This window comes from Penaeus monodon, chromosome 33 (genome assembly GCF_015228065.2).
Source record: "Penaeus monodon isolate SGIC_2016 chromosome 33, NSTDA_Pmon_1, whole genome shotgun sequence".
NCBI classification, from domain to species: Eukaryota; Metazoa; Arthropoda; class Malacostraca; order Decapoda; family Penaeidae; genus Penaeus; species Penaeus monodon.
In genome coordinates this window covers 20,293,558-20,293,844 of record NC_051418.1, presented here as the reverse complement: position 1 = coordinate 20,293,844, position 287 = coordinate 20,293,558, and positions in this window count along the sequence as shown.

Below are 287 nucleotides of genomic sequence, written 5' to 3'. Positions count from 1 at the left end.
GGATCAAACGAGCAAATATTTCATTTTCATTATATCAGACTTCCTATACATCACTTTATCTTCATTTTCTCTTATCTATTTTCACTCACTATCGAATGCAAGTCTGGATGTGCATAAGTTCACTGTTACTTCTTTTAAAGGCAAGGAATAACAAACAGGACCTACATGCTACACGCAAAGAGAAAGAGAAAAGTCGATATAACGAATGTGTGATTTTCAACTTTCGACACCAATGCACTTCGTGAGTTATCTAAAATCATCCAGTCTTGAGTTATGGTTTTAGTCAG